General features: G+C 37.0%; 1 long non-coding RNA gene across 1 annotated transcript in view; it reads right to left on the minus strand.

The window, feature by feature from the left end:
• Positions 1 to 16,612, minus strand: part of LOC141521071 (uncharacterized) — a 45,960-nt gene that overhangs the window by 9,102 nt on the left and 20,246 nt on the right. The window contains exons 2-3 of the long non-coding RNA XR_012477843.1: positions 13,611 to 13,803; positions 12,083 to 12,249 (exon numbers count right to left, since the gene is read on the minus strand). This is a non-coding gene — a long non-coding RNA (uncharacterized LOC141521071). The remainder of the gene's footprint in view (positions 1 to 12,082; positions 12,250 to 13,610; positions 13,804 to 16,612) is intronic.

Raw genomic sequence — 16,612 nt, forward strand, 5'->3', positions numbered from 1 at the left:
CCAAATTCTCTCCCTCCCTTTCGACCCTGTTCCTCCACCCACTGAAAAGGCAAATATGATATTAATTATACTTGTGAAATCATACAAAACATACTTCCATTTTAGCTATATTTCAAAAACAAAGCAAAAAAAACCAAAATGAGAAAATTATACTTCAATTTGCACTCAGAGTTCCATAGTTATCATCTGGAGGGGATAGAATTTTTTCATCACTAATCCTTTGGAATTGTCTTAGATCACTATATTGATCAGATTAGCCAAGTCTTTCCCAGTTGATCATAATTATTACTGTTACTGTCTTGTCATGTTTTTCTGAAACCATCTCCCTTGTCATTTCCCATAATACAATAGTGTTCCATCACAATCATAAGCCTCAATTTGTTCAACTATTCCCCAATTTATGAATATACCTTTGATTTCCGATTCTTTGCCATCATAAAAGACATCTGATAGAGAAGAGAAAGGCTGGTCTCCTTAATGTTAGAAGAGAATAAAAATGACATCATTATGTCAGGGTCAAGGTACAGTGTGTCTGACTGTGACTGATCAGACCAGTATAAGTTCAGAAAGCTCTACCACAGCTTGGGTACAAATAGTCCATAAATATTTTTGTACATTGGGTAGGTCCTTTTCCTTTTCCTTTGATTTCTTCAGGATATAGACATAGAGGTAGTGTTGCTGTGTAATAGTCTTTTATAGCCTTTTGGGGCACAATTTTAAATATTTCTCCAGAATAGTTGGACTAGTTCACTTCTCCACCAACATATATTAGTGTATGTATTTTCCCCTCATCCTATCTAGCATAATATATTCATTTTAAGCTGGTGTTGCCTTTGGCTGCTAAACTTACTGGCAAGAAGTATAAGCCGGCTAAGATAGTTTTTAGACTTCTTGATTTCCTCATTTTGGTGTGTTAAAATTTATATATAATGAATTCTATATAATAAAATTATATATAATGAATTCTATATAATAAAATTATATGTAATGAATTATATATAATAAAATTATATATAATTATATATAATAAAATTATATATAATGAGTTTCCTTAGGAAATTGTGATAATCTGGCCCTCTATTTCTCCAAGGGAAAAACATAAATGATCCCTTGCACTTGAATCTCACTTATTTTTGTTTTCTGGTTTCCTTTTTAGTTAAACTCTCAAGATAGATATATGGTTAGGGGACAGCTAGGTAGTGCAATAGATAGAGCACTGACCCTGGAGTCAGGAAGACCCAAATTCAAATCTGACCTCAGATACTTAATAATTGTCTAGCTGTGTGACCTTGGGGAAGTCACTTAACCCCCCAATGCCCTGCAAAAACAAAAACATAGATGTATGGTTCATTTCTTCTAGTAGTGTGACTATTCTTTGGTCATTGGACAAGGATTTCCTATTTAGAGTATATAGACTACCTTAAAAACTATGTGATTTCCTGGTATCCCCTGTCTCCTCTTATACTACTGGCACTGCTGAAATGGAAGCAGCCCATCATGGTCATTTGCATCTTGCTTTGTTTCATGACCAAAGAATCTGTCATCCAATGGCCACTTTCCTTGTGATGAACCTTTGTGCTTGACTAGGCTGTATCTCAGAAAGTAGTCTATAAACTTTATCAAACTCAAATATCCCATCTTGGTAGAACTTGCTGGAATCTATGTCCCATTGGCATAGATTCTGAGAACCCAGAGTCACTTTCACCTTGTGAGGACATATCAGAATAACCTTTTATGGAAATGATTTTACTGCTCCAGGCAACTCCCAAATGATGGAGTTTCCTATCCCAAAACAAATTAGTATTATGAAACTGATGTTTTTAAGCCTTATAGTTTTAGGGAATTGCCTTGGACAGTGAGAGGTTAAATGATTTGCCCCAAGTTGAAGCCAGTATTTGTCAGAGGTGAAACTTGAACCAAAGTCTTCTTGTCTTGGGTGCTAGTTCTTAAATAATGTATTTTGATTGGCAAAACATTAGCAACTGTTGATTCACACGCCTACTCTTTCATCTCTTAACATCTTAAGGAGAATGAATAATTTTTCTTTCTTATTCCTCTCCTTTCATTGTAACAGAGAATGTCCTAAATAGTGGACGAAATAGAAATAGAATGAGTAACAATTCCAGATGTTCTTTTTTATGGAAAATAGTGCTTTCATTGCATCTAGCCCCAGAACACTCTAGGGATTCTTCAATGAGACCCACAGCCTGTTAAAAGAGAAGGGTCTATCAATCCACCCAGGAAAAATCAAAGAAATGAAAAATGTATTTGCCCAGATTGTGACAAGCAGTTTTCCATTGAATTAGGCCATTAGACCATATGTCTTTCACAGGTGCTACAAATAGTCAATGATCTGGGCTGGGAATTGAAGAGAAGGAAGAGAGTGGGCTAGATCGAATTCGAAAAACCAAATGGTGCATTCACAATGATCCCAAGCTCCTCCCTGACACAAACCCTCCTATTTTTAACACTAACAAGGGTACTGTGGGTCTGCAAATGATGGAACATCAGAAATACCAAAGAATCAATGCTCTGGATGACTCCAGAGACCATGGGGAGACTTGTGGTGGATATGAAGGGGTTTAATATATATTACTAGTGATAACATACTCAAGAAGTTATACTGAAAGATGCTCAGGAAGTATATGATTGTGAAAGATGTGGTGAAGGTATAGGATAATAACAGACATCATTTGGTGACTGCCTTGAAATCTAGAAAAATATAGACCAAGGGTTCATAACTTTTGTGTACCCTAGACCCCTTTCTTTGTCAGCCTTAGTAAGTTCAAGGGCCCCTTCTCAGAATGATACTTTAAGTGTGAACAATATGTCAAATTGTAAAGGAAATCAATTATATTAAAATAAAGGTGTAATTTTCGCCTGTCCAGGTTCACAAATCCATTGACTCCCAGTTTAAAGACTTTTAATGTAAAGCAACTCCTCTTAAACGTAAGATAAGCCAGGATAGATCATCTTTGGAGAATTTATGGAAGGGAATAGAAGCAAATGGCACAAGTTAAGAAGGTATGGATGGGTTCTGGTCTGCCTCTGTGAAAGGAATGCCTTCAATAGATAAGAGAAAAGCTATTTCCAAGATGTATTGCATTTGTATTAATTTTTGAAAATTCTCCTCTGCTGTCAGCAATCCAAGCTAGTCACTAGCCTTGCTTAAAGGAAGGGGCACCTGGGAGATAGTTCTACCCCACCAAGTATATAGCTTCATTCCCTTGGGGAACACCATTCATTGTGGGAACAGGGGGAAGGGTCTCAGCACGGGCCACACTGGTTACATTAATCTTAGCAGGCTCCAGAACTTCCTGTCCTGGGGCAAAGGAGAAATCTCCCAGTGAGCTCAGATTTCACCAGTGGGCAATTCGCACAGAAGGTTTTGACTAGGGGATTTGCATAAAGCCAGGTCTATCTTTGGAAGCTGGCTGGAACTCAGGGATCCAGACTTGGGGAGGGAAGGCCGTATTCTTTCCACCGACACGACTGACATTCACTTGAGTTTGTTTTCATTGTGAATCTTTCACAGGAATTCCTACATGTAACACCAGAGCCTTTGAGGCCTCAACATATTTTTCAAATGGAAAAAACTGGGTCAGGCAATGACCATGAAACCAAGGCTTAAAAGGCCTTTCCATCACCCCCCCCCCTTTTTTTTCCTCAATCCTTTAGAACTTGTCCAAAATTTTCCTTCTCAGTTGATATTTTCTCCTTCTGAACTGAGGCCCAAAGGTGAAGAATGTTGGGCAAGTTTCTTTGTAGATGGGTGGAGTTGTTTTTGAGCGTGATGAGTAAGGGGGAAAAGTACTGGCAGCTCCATACATGTTTCAGTGGAGTAGAATGAAAGCCAGATTGGAAGTCAGGAGACCCTGGGTTCCAGTTGTGAATCTCCCACTAACTTTTGGTGTGACTTTGGATAAGTTCTTTACTTTTTGGGCCTTAGTTTCCCCATTTGCAAGAATACTCCCTCACACTTTCATAGCAATTTGAAGTTTATCTGGGACTTTCTTAACACAACCCTGTAAAATCAGCATTTGCAAAATGAGGATTTGGAATGGGTAACGTCAAGACCTAACAGACCTTGAATTTATGGTCCAGTGATCCTCATAGATTTGAATCTAGAAAAGCTTCTATACATCATCTGGGTCAGTCTGCCATTTTACAGATGAGGAAACTGAGAACTCAGATTTGAACTCAGATTTTCTAATTACAAATCTAGTATTCTTTTTAGAGCAATACCATCTTCATTCTGCTTTCTTATTTTAAAAAAAAAAACAAAATTGATATCGAGATCAATGAATAATCAGGGTTTTCTATCTTTGACCCAGGTCTTCCCCACTTTGCTCATTAATTGCTCCTTAATTAATTCCTCAGTTCCAGAGAATTTCACCTTTTATTACCTTTAATAGTTAAAAGTCAAAATTCACTGGTCTTTCCCATAATGTTTCATGGTTGGATTAGACTAAACAATTATTAGGTGCCTATAGTGAATTATAAACAGAATATGGAACCATCCCTCCCTCAACACACTCTATAGCCCTCCAGATTAGAGGACATGGTGAAAGGGCAGTGAAGAAAGACATAGGACTTGTCAGAAAGACCTGTGTTCAAATCCTAATTCAGACCCTTACTGGCTATGTAACCCTTGTGGTGCAAGTCTCTTAATCTCTCTTAATCTCAAATCTCATCATCTATAAAAGAAGAATTACAATAGTAGCTACCTGGGATAATCTGTGGGAAGCATTTTGCAAACCTTAAAGCACTATATAAATATTTGCTATTATTATTGATCTCAGACATGTGTGAGTGCACTTTACTAAGGCTTGTGCTATCACCACAATGGGAATTGGTTTTCTTCAGACTTTTTTCTTTAGGACTGAAGGCTCAGAGATTTAGGGCTGGAAATGACCTGAAAGATCATCTTGTTCAACCCCCTCATTTTACAAATTCAGAAAATTAAGGGTCCAAAAAAAGGACCTTCCCCAAGGTCACTAGCATTACCATGCTCTCTTTTTGCCTTTTGACCTAAGACTCCTCATTAGGTTCATCAGTTCAGTATTTTTTCAGTTCTAGGAGACTTTCCCTATTGGGGATGAGCAACTGCCAACATCCCTTCTTTTCTGGGAAGGGTAGAGGGGGGCAGGTGATTGTGCTTTCTCCTAGGATGGTGACTTCTCCAGTAGGTAAGTGAAGAAAAAGGTGTCCCTCCTTTGTTTCTATGACCCTTCCCTTTTGCCCCATTCCATCCATTGACTTTTCTGACAGTTCCAGAAAATAGTTGGCCTTGGAATTTTCTTCAGCAGATTTGACAAATCTACTCTTTGTCTCACCAGTACATCTCCATGAGAAACTGGAAGAAGTGGGAAAGTTGAGATTTTTTTCAAGTCAAGATGGCAGAATCATCTGATGGCCTCCAGAGTGACTGTGGGGCATGCTGGAACTAGCTCTAACCAGTTTGGTAGACCCCATTGCTAAATTTCAGCCTTTATACTTCAGAATTCATAAGAGCTCAATTTATTATTTTGTTGATTTTCCACACTTAAAGTATTAATAAAACAGGTTAAACTTCACCTCCCCCCTCACCCACCCTCAGTCTAGTTGTTAAACATTTATCAATGCATCCTGTTTTACTCTATAAACTTTACTAGAAGGGGGGGGGGGGGGATGAAGTCATGGGATTGCAGACCTGGTGGCCGGAGGCTAACAACAGAAAAACCATAATTTGCATTTATATAGTGCTTCAGATTTGCAAAGTACTTCACATCCATGATCTCATTTGAGTCTCACAACATCCCTGAAATGAAGGCCAAGCGGAATGTCAGCCAATGGGAGGGGGATTATTTGACTTGGAAGCTTGGCCTAAATGAAGGTGTCCTAGGACAACATTCCTCTGTTCTCTACCTCAATAGCTCTGAGCTATGGGATTTCTATATAAATATAAAAATTATATATATATATATATATATAAACTTATTTACAATATATAAACTTATATGTACACATATCTATTTATATATAATATTTGTTTATTCATTTATTTTTATGATTTGCCTTTGAGTACTAGTGAGGCCCACATGGAGAGATAGATAGATAGATAGATAGATAGATAGATAGATAGATAGATAGATAGATATATGGGTAGATAGATAGATAGATACATTTGTTTGCATATATATTTACACATTTATACACATTTATATCTTTACATTTGTGTGTATATCTATATTTATCTATATGTATATCTGTATCCATATATTTATACATATGTATATATGTATCTATTTATGAATAGATACATAGACATACATGTGTGTTTATGTGTGTATGTGTATAACCTTAATCTGGGTTGCTGTCTGGGAGAAAATACAGGAGGTTTCTAAGTTGGAACAGGAGAATATAGTCAGTCGTTCTTAAATCGAAGCCATAGACTTATTTTTTAATATTTAAATTACTTTTAATATAATTATTTCCCTTTTATGCATTTAAAAAACATTATTCTGGCAAGGAGTCCATCAGCTTCGCCAGATTGCCAAAGGGGTCCATGACACAAAGAGATTCCCCTGATGTCAGGAATCAGTATAACTCAAGAGTCCTAAGTAGGCATGGGTTGGTGGCAGTGGCAGAGAGATTATTTCAACGATTTTATGTGGCTGGCAAATATAATCTGTCAAAGTGCCAGCATCATGCTAAGTGGGAAGGAGAGTGAATAAAAAGAAAGGCAAAATCCTCCATCCCTCTTGTCAAGGGGCTTACGTTCTAATAGTACTAGTAATAACTACTTAAGCTGAGAAGAGCCTCCTGCAGAAGCTGAGCTTTGAGCTGAGTCTTGAAAGAAGGCAGGAAATCTGGTGAAGGGGAGGAGGGAGGTCACAGGGCACAAGTCCGACTGGAAAAGAAGAAGCAGACCAGAACCCCAAAGTGAGATAGAGGCTGGTAGATGACCCATTCCTGCCCGGGGTCCTGTTTCCTCGGAAATGGTTAAGCTGGTCTGGAGCCTGAGATCTGCACTATAAAGTCTTCTCTAGCTACTTTGAAGAGCTGGAAGGGGGGCACAAGGGGACTCCAACCAAAGCTGCCACTTCTGGAACATCCTCAGTAATTATCTTTAGGGGTTTTGGGAGGAGGGCAAATTATATTACAGCAAAGCAGAGGAAGGAAAAATCTGATCACCCTGTGCTCCCAGAGCCATTGTGTTGGGCCTGCCCATTCTGACTTGGTTTTCCTTTTGATTTTCACATCACATCAGCTCTGGATTCCCACAAGGCAAGAAGTAGGTTGAGTGGAAAACTTTTTTCTACCTGGGTGGGGGGTGGGGGGTGGGGGTGGTGAAGACAGGAACAGGTGAGTGGTCAGATGTAAGACACAAGGGGTGGCAGACCTGGCAGGCTTTTATAACACTTTTATGAGATTTGTCCACACTTGCCCTTCTATCCCATTCCTTACATTGGAGGTCAGAAAATCCCTCTGGACCTTCCTTTGTCCTCTCTAGTAGTCCAAAACAAACCCACTTAATCATAAAGAAGAACATTTATATAGTTCTTTTAGATTTGCAGAAGCACTTTTCATATATTATATCATTTGATCCTAATAACAACCCTGTGAGGTAGGTGCTATTATTATTGGGAGAGGTGTGTTTGTGTTTGTGTGTGTGTGTGTGTGTGTGTGTGTGTGTGTGTGTGTGTCTAATTAGGAGAGGTTAAATGACTTGGCCAGGGTCACACAACCAGTTAGTATCTGTGGCAGAATTTGACCTTGATTTTTCTTATCTACAAAGTTTCCACTACATAAAATAAAGAGATGCCTCTGAAGAAGGTAAAGTTTAGAAAGTTCAGTAACAGAACTAAGCAGGCATCAGTGCACTTTGGTAGAAGAGCACTCAGTTTTAGGGGGATCTGTGTTCAAATCCTGAATCCTCTACAATAGTCATATGAAAATGATCAACTTCTCTGAGTTTTGGTTTACTCATTTTCAAAAGGATGTAATTATGCCTTCCCTACCTATGACTTAGGGTTGTTATAAGAATAAGTTGGGAATATTTTTTGAAAAAATATACCCCAAATGTTTATTGGATTTGGTGAGGATATGAAATGTAAGAGGACAGATAACATGTTAAATTTCAATCAGGCCCCCAAAATATCTCAGTGGGCTAGAATGATAAATGAACTAAATGTAATAGAGATAGGATTTAATGGAAATAAATGAAAAATCCCATAACCTGGGTTCAAAAACTCAACAGCATAGGAGGTAGGAGATATGACCAAATATTAGTTTGCATAAAAAGATTCAGAGGTTTGATTGTTTGGGGTTTTTTAATTACCAGCTCAATATGACCCAACAATAAGACATAGTAGCTAAGAAAGCAAACTTGATTTTAGTTCACAGCACCAAAGAGGCTTATAAGCTTATTGAGAATAAGGACAGTTTTATTTTATTTTTCTCTATATGTCCAACAACCTAGCATAGGAGCTCCTGGCACACAGTTGAAGCTTAAAATGTGCTTGTTAAGTTGAATTAAATAGCATCCAAACTTTGGAGACTAAGGCTACTGTACTTAGCTGTGGTCACTAGACATATGGAATACAGTGTTCAGATTAAAGTGTCTAATTTTTGGAAGGAGCACATCCATAACAAAGTGACCATCCTGTAATTCAACACATTCCTATTTCTGAAGTAGTTACAATGTACAATAATAGACTTAGGACTGAGGATACAAAACTAAAATCAAAACCAAAATCTATTCCTACCTTCAGTGAACCAGCTAGAAGACCAGAGATTATACCACATGAAAATAATTTGAAGGAACTGGGGAGTTTAGCCTGAGAAAAAGCAGATCTTAAAGGGTACATCCTTGCCATATGGAAGAAGAAGAAGAATGGTTCCACTCTCCTTGAGAGAGCAATGGTTCCTAAGCGGAATGGATATTCATTGGAGATAGCCATTTGATATAAAGAAAAACTTCGTAATGATAAGGTCTGCTAAAAGTGCAATGGGTTACATCAGGTAATAGTGGAATCCTCCTTACTGGAAGCAATAGGTCTGAGACTGGGTAGAACTTGATGACCCCTAAGAGCCTGTCCAACTCGGGGTTTCTGTAATTTTATTTTTACAAGTCACACATACACACACACACACACACACTGTTTTGCCATAAAATTCTATGTGTATCAACTATCTTTATTTATAGTCCATTAAAGATGTCTTCTGACAACTCAGATATGGAATTGACCCAGATTTCTTGAAGGCTATATCAATTGTTATGTCACTGGTTATATCTGGAAATTCATTATCTTATTAATATTCTTCCTCAACTGTGTAGCCAAGAACAAAAGTCAAGACTCTAGGGTCAGAATACAATTGAACTCATGCTTCCCTCTTCTTGGGAACTGTCTTTCTTAACATAGTCCAAGTTGCATTCATTTTGGGGGGCAGCCACTTAACAATTCTGAGTCATACTAAACTTGCAGTCCACAAAAACCCTTAGATTTTTTTTTTCAGAACAATTGCCATCTAATTACAATTCCCCTACTTTGTACTTGGGTATTTATCTTTTGTATTCAAGTGAAATATATATCACATTTATCCCTACTGAATTTTATCTTAATAGATAAAATCAGCCTAATGCTCCAGACTTCCTAGATACTTCTATATTCTGATTGTCTTGTGTGTTGGAGATCCCTTCTGGCTTTGTATCATCTACAAATTTGATTCACCTTTCATTTATCAATGTCAAATCACTGACAAAAATGTTAAGCATTACAGGACCAACCATATATCCCTCAGGCACTCCATTGAAGATGGTTTGTCCCATTGACATTAAAACATTAATAAGTATTCTTTGTGTCTGGACATTCAATCAGTTCTGAATTTGTCTGAATTATTATTAAATCCAGATCTCATCTTCTTCACGAAAAATAGTATAAGATATTTCATTAAGAGCTTTGAAAAACTCTAAGTATACCATATGCATACATACCACTTCTTTTATTTATTAGTTCAATAAGACAATCAAAAAGAAATGAGGTTTCAGCAGTACAATAATCAAAGACAATTCTAAAAGACTTGTGATGGTAAACAATATCCATATTCAGAGAAAGATCTGTGGAGTTTAAACACAGAAAAAAACTTATACTAGCTTAAAAGTTGGCTTATGTATTTTTTTCTCTTTTTTCTCCATTTTGATTTGATTCTTCTCTCTCAACATAACTAACATGATTTATGTTTAGCATAATTATACATGTATGCCTATGCTGGATTGCTTTCTATCGGGGGAAGGGGAAGGAAGAATAATGTGAAACTCAAAAAACCTTGTTAAAAAAAATGATTGCTGAAAACAACAGTTCTATATAGTTGGAAAAATGAATAAATAGATAAATAGATAACTAAATGAATGAATGGATAGCAGATAGATAGATAGATGATAGATAGATAGATAGATAGATAGATAGATAGATAGATAGATAGATAAGGTGAAATGAGGCAAGTTTGCCATACTTTATTTTCAAGGACATTGTGCTGATTCATTATTATTATTATTACTGCTTCTCTTCTTAGACATACACTAGTTATCTCCTTTAAAATCAGTCCTATAACTCCTGTAACTTTCCTGTGAGTCAAAGACCAATTAATTGTCTAATAGTTTGCAAAGTCCATTTCCTTTTCAATTTTGAAAATTAGGACCAAATTTATCTTTTCCTAATCTTGTAATGCCTTTCCAATTTTCCATGATCACTTCTGACAATTCCTGAAGATATTATTCATGGGTCAGGTGACTTAAATTCCTCACGGGAAAGTGTATGCTCTCTACTATCTCCTTCCTCATCTTAGGTGAGTCATTTAGTTCTTTCATTTCCTGTTCAAAGGTACTTCTCCTTTCTTGAGAAAACAGAAAGAAAACAAAAATTGAGCAGTTTTTTTCTTCTTTCTCCACTGTCAGTTATCATCATCCCATCCATCCCAAAGACCTTGTCCTACTGTGATCCTTCTCTTTCTCCCAATAGACTTAAATCAAACCATAAGCAACAACAAAATATACTTTTGTGTTGGCCTTAGCTTCCCTCACCAGTCTCAGCTCAATCTGAGCTTCAGCATTCCTAATATTATTATTACAATTCTGTGCCATAATAAGAGATTCATCCTGTTACCTAGTCTTATTTTCATCTTTTTAAAAATCTAAGTTGTTAAGTTCTCTGTACACCTACATTAGTCTGTCCAGAAAAATTCCATTCTTCCTTCTCATTGGAATTGCTTCCCTTTGTGTCTTAAGAATTTCATTCTTGAACATTTCCTATCTCTCCTGGGCTAATTTTCTTTATAAAATGTTAGTACATAGCATCGGACCTGTCTTTGGAACTCTGAAATCTGTTTTGTTAAAATCTAGGGTGTATGTCAGACTATGCTAAGAATTCTTCTCATTCTTTATCATAAACTTAAGCACAAAGTGGGCACTTCTCTCCCCCCACCATCTCCTATCAGTTTCCAAACAGCAAAATTTCTGTAGCCAGAAACAGATCGAGCACAGAATTTCTGTTTATTGATCCCTCTACCTTTTGAAGGATGATATCATCACTAAGGCAAGTCAAGACACTATTGTTTTCATTGGTTTTGGCATGCAGAAAGCTCCAGTAAATGTCTGGATAAGTCAAAAAGGCATCACGGAAAATGTGATTCTGTAGCTGAGTATTTTTTTATCTTAATGGTATTTTTTTTAATTACATGTAAAGATAGCTTTCAATATTCATTTTTATACAATTTTGAATTCCAAATTTTTCTTTCTTCCTCCTCAAGACAGCAAGAAATCTGATATACGTTATTAAGGGCAAGTAGGTGCCTCAGTGGATGGAGCTCTGGCCTTGGAGTCAAAAAGTTGTGAGTTCAAATCCAGATTGTATTCAAATTAGCTGTGTGACCCTAGGCAAATCACTTAACCCTGACTGCCTTACATCCTGAGTCATAACTATTTGTCCTGATTTATATTTGACCATTGGATCCAGATGGCACCAGATGAGAAAGTGAGGCTGGTGACTTAGCACAGCACCCTTTCGCTCAAATCCCAATCATGGTTTTGTCATGGCATTACCTCCTTGATGTCGTGGTCTTCTTCAAGAATGAAGGACAAAGGGGTGGCTAGGTGGCACAGTGGATAAAGCACCAGGGCCTTGGAGTCAGGAGTACCTGAGTTCAAATCCGACTTCAGAAACTTAATAATTACCTAGCTGTGTGTTAACCCCATTGCTTTGCAAAAACCTAAAAAATAATGAAAGACAAACATCATAATATGCACAGCATATTTCCATATTAGTCATGCTATGAAAAAAGAATCAGAACAAAAGGGAAAAACAAGAAAGAAAAAACAAAATAAAACAAACTAAAAAATGAAGATAATATGCTTTAATCAGCATTCAGAATCCATTGTTCTTTCTCTGAATGTGAATGGCATTTTCCATCACAAGGCTTTTGGAATTGTCTTTGATCATTGACCTGATGAGAAGATCTAAGTCTATCATTGTTGGTCATCACACAATGTTGTTACAGTACAATATTATCCTGGTTCTGCTTACTTCATTCAAATCAGGTCATGTAAGTCTTTCCAAATTTTTTCTGAAATCTGCCTTCTTATCAATTTCTTATAGAACAATAATATTCCATTACATTCATATACCTCAACATGATTTTTGGCTGAAGCTTGAGGGAATCTAGGGATTTAAGAAGGAGGGCATTTTAGGATTGAAGGGCCCATGCAAGGTCTTGGAGGTGAAAGGTGAAGGGCAGGGTATATAGTATTCTCTTCTGAGCTTTCTTCCCAGCAGATACCTTAGGAAGGACCATTCCTCTTCCTTTGTTTCAAGGGTGCTATGTGAATTCACATTTCTAGAACTGTAGCTCAAAAGTCCCCTTGGTTATTTTTACCTCTAATAATCAGACATTGAACAAAATAAACTCAAACTAAAGGAATTTATTAAAATAGTAAAATAAATACAGTAGCTACAATCTCTCTCTCTCTCTCTCTCTCTCTCTCTCTCTCTCTCTCTCTCTCCATAAGCCTAAGATGCATTCTCCTACAAATACATCTAGTATCTCTGAGAACAGTGGGAACAATATCTTTCATACTCTCTATAGTCTAGCCAAACTAAGGGGGAGCTAGGTGGCACAATGGATAGAGAACTAGCCCTAGAGTCAGGAGTACCTCAGTTCAAATCGGACCTCAGACACTTAATTACCTACCTAGCTGTGTTACCTTGGGCAAATCACTTAACCCCATTCCCTTGCAAAAAAAAAAAACCCAACAAATTGAACTATGTATTATTCTTCAAACTTAACATTTAATTTCCCACCTCCATATATTTACACAAACCAGCCTCCATGCCTCAGATACCTTTACCTATCAGAATCCTTATTTTCCTCCAATGATCATCTCTTCTGTTAAGACTTCCCACATCCATCTCCTAGTCACCAATATTCATGTGTTTATTTGTCTGTGTACTTGTCTCCCCAATAGAACGTAAGCTCCTAGAAGCTAGGAACGGTTTCATTCATCATTTCCCTAGCACTTTGTACCTAGTACCTGGAAGAATGGGCACTGAATCGAGTGGGCATTTGTTAAGTACCTGGGTTTCATAGACTCCATGCATGGAACATCCACATACATGCAGATACACAGTCACCGAGTCAACACTCAGCTTTCATAGGTGTGTTGATTTGTTCTTTGTTGTTGTCTGTCTTTTTTGAAAGAGGATCAGTGACCTCACAGGTGATATCTTGACTGGTTTGTGAATTGGATTTTGGTGGGGGGTCATGTTCCTAGAAAATAGTGTGAAAGTCAAAAAATGTAAATATTGATTCAATTAAACCTATGGGAAAGAAAAAGGTTCCTATGATCACCTAAAATTGTAATCTTTTTGCTGGAAATTGCTGAAAATATCTTTTCTGCATAGAGTTCTTTATAACAAAACACTCATCCTGATAATTTACACTTTCCTTAATACAACAATCATGAAATAATCCATAAATTGCCGCACACAAAATAAAACCAGTAACAGGCAAAAAAACATTTTTCTTGCTAGTAAATCCCTAGAATTCTATGACCTTTTGTGCTAAAATCTTAATTAAAAAAACAAAACAAAACAAAGCACTGGTTTCAGATAATATTATACTGCTATAACCCCTTGACCTTGGACATCCTCTGAAATCCAAGGGAGAAATTGTTGCCACTTTATTTGCTGCTGTCAGAAGATTCCAAAACTGGCAAAGTCTTGAGATTATCTCTGATACACCAAATGCATAGGGAACTCTTTACAATGATAGGATGAACAAGACCAATGAAGCTTGCCTAGTAGGCTATTAATTGTTTGACAAACTCACACACAGCATGCCTCTCATTTTTTTCTCTACCGAGCATAGCTGAGAATGTGTGCAGCTGCCAATACAAAAATGAAAATGAGGTTACTAATAAAATCACCTAAATGCTTGAAGTTGCAAAAGTTAAATTTACAAATATTGAAGATTGACTTTGTTTATGTAGATGTGAATATGTATTTGTATAAATTTATTCAGTCATTTTAATTATGTCTGATTCTTCAAGGTCCCATTTGGGATTTTCTTGGCAAAGATATTGGAGTAGATTTCTATTTCCTTCAAATATGAGTCTATGTGCTATGTACATATGCATATGTGACATACATATGTGATTAGGCACAAAATAAATATAAAGAGAATAAATCCAAGGCTGCCAGGGAGGAAGGTCAATAGCAAGAGTCAGGAAAGGCTGAAATTATCATTTTTAATGAATTTTTAAAAGTAAGGATTGAGTTACATTTTGCAGAGAGGTCAAAGAGGATGAAAACAGAGAAAAGAGAATCCAAGTGATCTGGGAATCTCTTGAAATGTTCTCAAGAAGGAGTAGCACTGCAGAACGCACAGGTAAGGCTAGATTACTTCTTGTTTTGTTTTTTGGGTTTTTGCAAGGCGAACGGGGTTAAGTGTCTTGGCCAAGGCCACGCAGCTAGGTAATTATTAAGTGTCTGAGACTGGATTTGAACCCAAGTACTCCTGGACTCTAGGGCCGGTGCTTTATCCACTACGCCACCTAGCCGCCCCTAGATTACTTCTTTCATAGAAAAGACCCTCTAATGATTCAGTGTGCCCACTTCACTTGCTACTTCAAGAAAAATCATCATTTATATAAATGTAGTAGAATGCTATTATTGTGTGGTAAGAAAAGATGAATAGGAAGACTTCAGAGAAGAGTTGGGAAGACTCTTAGGAACTTAGGCAGAGATGAGAAAGCAGAAATAGAATAGCAGTGACTACAATCACGTAAATGGAGACAACAGAACAGGGAGCTGAGAGATGAAATCCACCTCCCTTTACTTATTTGAGAGATGAGAGGCTGAAAATACAACATGCTACATGAACTCTCCACTCCAGTATTTGTATCAGCTGGTCTGCTTAAGGGAGGATTCTATGGCAGCAGAGCAGAACTGGAAAATGAGTGCGATAAAGAGCATTAAGAATCAATGAAACTTTTTAAAATAGCAAAAAGTGAGGGCTGAACAAACATTTTTCCACCCTCCATATTCTTCAACATCATCAATTTATTCAAAGCTAGAAAAAGAGTTGCATAACACTAGAGCAAAGCAACAGGTCCAGGATACAATTACCTACTTTGTCTCTTCCAATTCTGCCACCCATTTACTCCTCTCAGGTTAGCTGTCCCCTTTAAGAAGGATTGGGCCAGCTTCCAGGTGCTTTTCAAAGAGCAGATTCTATCCTACCCCCTCCCCACCAGAAATCCAAGTCCAGAGACTCTGGCCCTCTGTCTTCCATGTGCTCTGGGTTATTCACTCCAAAATTAACTAAATGGGACAAGTTTCAATGGACCAAAATATGATGTAACTATATTTTTAATATAATACTCAAAGATTCAGCCATTCTTCCAGTAAGCACTTAATTGGCAAACTATCTTCAGGAAACTCTTCTGGGTCCTGAACTGAAAGATGCAAAGATGCACTCATAATACTTGACTCTTTGTATTTTATCCAGAGATGTCATGCTTCATTAATAAACCATTAAACAAATACCAGATTATTGGCATGAATTTAAGTTTAAAAGTATTTCTCAATCCCATTGCCATTGTTACCACCCTAGCTAAAATACTATTACAAACAGTTCCCAAAAGAATTATGAAATATAAAAAACCATAAGAAAAATTGCTTAATGTAATTAATAATGAGAAAAATGCAAATCAAAAGAATCTTGTGATTTCAGTTAACACCCATAGCAATTGGCAAAGATGACAAGAGATGAGAATAGCTGAAGAGATTTTTGGAAAGAGAGGTGTATACAAATACACTATTGGTGGATGTTTGATGTGGTTGAACCATTATGGAAAGCAATTTAGAATTATGCTAAGAACAGGATTAAATCACCTGTACCTTTGGACTCAGAGATCTCATTGCTAGGAATATTCCCCCAGAGAGTCAAAGATAGAAGGATCCCATATACAACACATTATTTACAGTAGCATTTCTATTAATAGCAAAGAACTGGAAACAAAATAGATGCCCATGGATTTGGGGATAGTTAAACAATGACTGGTTTGAGAATGTCC

This window comes from Macrotis lagotis, chromosome 4 (assembly GCF_037893015.1).
Source record: "Macrotis lagotis isolate mMagLag1 chromosome 4, bilby.v1.9.chrom.fasta, whole genome shotgun sequence".
Classification (NCBI taxonomy): domain Eukaryota; kingdom Metazoa; phylum Chordata; class Mammalia; order Peramelemorphia; family Peramelidae; genus Macrotis; species Macrotis lagotis.